Source organism: Hipposideros armiger, unplaced genomic scaffold (genome assembly GCF_001890085.2).
Source record: "Hipposideros armiger isolate ML-2016 unplaced genomic scaffold, ASM189008v1 scaffold_311, whole genome shotgun sequence".
Classification (NCBI taxonomy): domain Eukaryota; kingdom Metazoa; phylum Chordata; class Mammalia; order Chiroptera; family Hipposideridae; genus Hipposideros; species Hipposideros armiger.
Window position 1 is genome coordinate 578,891 of NW_017731661.1, and position 3,138 is coordinate 582,028.

General features: G+C 43.8%; 1 protein-coding gene across 1 annotated transcript in view; it reads right to left on the reverse strand.

Moving 5' to 3' along the window:
* ABLIM1 (actin binding LIM protein 1) overlaps nucleotides 1-3,138 on the reverse strand; it is a 181,132-nt gene that overhangs the window by 135,111 nt on the left and 42,883 nt on the right. The window lies entirely within an intron of this gene.

Genomic DNA, 3,138 nt, shown 5'->3' on the forward strand with positions numbered 1-3,138 from the left:
GAGGCTTTGGCAACATGGTATATGTGTGAAGGAGAGCAGGCTGGGAGGGGAGAGGGTTCTGGCTGGACCCCTAATCACAGTCAGAGCCTGCAGGGTCCTGCTTTTCACTCAGCCAGCTGGGACCAAAAGCCCAGGCTTGTTTTAGCAAGTGCTCTCCACCCCAAATCCTCTGTCCTAGGACACTAGCTCACTATCTGAACATGACACATCTACTTTAGATGTAACAGGAAGAAAACAAGAGAGATGTTTTAAGGCTTAGCTGTGGTCTGGGCCACTTAGGCTAGGAAGAAGGCACTCCTCGAAGGGAAGACTTGTTTCCTATGGGAAACCACCCTGGTGGACTTGCACAGTAGAAGCCCTGGGGAAAACCAGCGTCCTGATCTCATGGTGAGGGAGAAGGAAACTGGGCTCCTTGGGACAGAAGGGAGAAGGGTCTTTGTAGACAGAGAAGCCCTACCAACATGGGGGCAGATGAGGCTCTGAATTAAGTATGAGAAATGGCCCTGGTCTGTGCTTTCTGCTCAGTTTTCTGTAAACCTAAACCTGCTCTAAAAATTTAAGTCCATTATTTTAAAAAGAGAAAGAAAGAAAGAAGTAGCCCTGACTGATGAGAAATTTCTTGTTCTGGAGATGGCCTGAGAAAATTAGAATAGTTGTTGCCTATTCCGTGCTATAACTTCCCTCTGTGACCCCAAACCTACAGTAAATTGTGCTCAAAATAGCTGCCTGTGTTAGTGACACTTTGGGAAAAGGAGGGAGAGGAATCGTGTCCAGTGTGGCATGAAGCANTAGCTGGCCCCAGTTTTATGGATGCTGGCAGAAGACACAAACTCCTGGGTCAGAAGCAAAAGAGTTTATTACTCACAAAACAACAGGTGGCATGAGCTTCATATTTGTGACTGGTCTCCATGTACCTCAAGTCCCCCAGAGGCAAGAGAAGCAGGTCTGACTGGATGCTGCACTCGGCGTGGGTTTGTGTCACAGCTGAGGAACCCCAAGTTTAGGAAATCCCAATCTTTCATGATGAACTGCAAGCAAACCTGTCCATCCTTTGCTCCAGAGGTAGATATTATCTTTATAATACTAGACAGCAAACAAATCAGCATCCACTTTGGTGGGAAACACTAGCTCTGTCTTCTAAGGCTGTTTGCTGTTCAAACATCACTGAAAAGATAATTCAGAACAAAAAGCTACCAGTGCCTCTGCTCACAAGAGACCCAGGGATAACTATCTCCCAACAAGAGTAAAAATGATTAAGCAGTGTATTCAGGAGAATTCAGGAACCTTTATTCTGTTCCTGTTTGGAATTCAAAACCTTAACTATTTAAAAAATCTAAATTACATCTATTTGACTAGGTAACATTTTAACATGCTACAAAATTTAAAAGAAAATATTCAGGATTATCTTTTAATAAACAAAAGATGGCATGAAAGTGGTTTCTCATTCACTGTGAGAAGGGAGCACATTTGTATCACACTTATTTTTCTTTTATCCTGGTTAATTCTACTTTTTTATTCAACTTCCAAATGACTAAGATTCTCTAAACATGTATTAAAACCCTGAGTTCAGCTCTTAGGGGATATACTTGTAAGGAACTACTTCCATTTTACTGGAGTTTTATCAATTTTCTACTGGATCCGCAAAGTAACCCACACCTGGTCTGCCCAGACAAGCCCAGGTGGCAAAGTGAAGGGTCTAAACCAGCATAAAAAACTAAGAATTGGCAGCATCTTAGCCGAGAGCTTTGCAAGTGTAGTCTTCAGCACAGCTCTCTTGTTTGTTATATCTGCCAGGCCGATGTGTAGCTCTGTAATCAAGGATAGCTTTTACAGTCTTTCTTTTCAGAAGATTGTGTTACTGCCTAGTAATCATTTGAGGACATATATCCTAGTAAGTACTTGATAAATTCCGTTGACTAGTTATACCATTGGAAACATTTACTAATATTCATGTTCCAAAGAAATAGATGGNAATCAAACCAAATACAATGCCTGACTCCAAGTTAGCCAAACTGGATGTAACCAGAAAACATTTTTTCTCTGACCTGCTACCTAAGAAGCTGTAATTAAGCACCTCTGGGTTTTATATTACACACATTGATGGTTACGTGTTTGTGGAATCTGCAAACCTCAGACCTGGGGAGGTTTACATATCACACAGCAGTTTCTTTATTTGACAGACAAGGACGCGGAGCCACAGAGACACAGGTAACTTGCCTGAGATCACAGAGCTGCTTCGTGGCAGCGGCCGGCATCGAACCACACACAGTCGCAGAGCAGTCAGGACCCTGACCGTGATCCTGATGTTTCCTGATGACCAACCTAGGTGGTCTGAAAACTGGGCATTTATTGTACTTAGTCAGTGGAACAAAATGCACATGACAGCCTTTTGTGATCTATATCATGCTCCGTGTGAGTTCAGCACACACCTTGCTTTCTCCTCCGTCTTCTCACCCTGACTATATGCTAGTGATCTTTCTCCTGAAAAGTTTATGCTCAGTGAAGAAATGAGCCATGGACATCATAAAAGCTCTAGCCCTCCTTTTTCCATGTACTTGAGGGTGTCTAGGCAGCCTGGAGTCTATTTGACAGCCCTGTGGTCATGGATGGATGGCTTAAGATGGCAATGCAAAGCTTTTGTACTCTAAGAGACTTAAAATAAAACACGGTTCCAGGGATGGGGGTGGGTACCTCGTGCAGAGCACCAAGGACACTCCAGAGCAGGCTGTCTCATTCCTCTTCCACCTCTCTTCCTACCTCCCTCAACCCCCACCCTGAGCTACCCAGACATGCCCTCAGCTCAAGTAACCTACTTCTCAAGTAAGCACACAGAAACGACTTTCTCTTTTTTCCCTCACTCAGCCAGGCCCTGGCTCCAGGATAACAGGTCAGCATATTTCAAACCGAGATGCCAACAGTCATAAACCCTGAAAGGGATGCTTGTTAATGGAAATCAACCTCAAACTGGTAGCTTCTTGGATGGGAGGTATTTTTTTGCTTGGAGGTCTTCCAAGTGTTCTGGCTTAATTATTTCTCAATAAAACACACACACACACACACACACACACACACACACACACACACACACACAACGTCCCATGGGAACCAGTGATTAAGCACCCCAATATTACAAGTTTT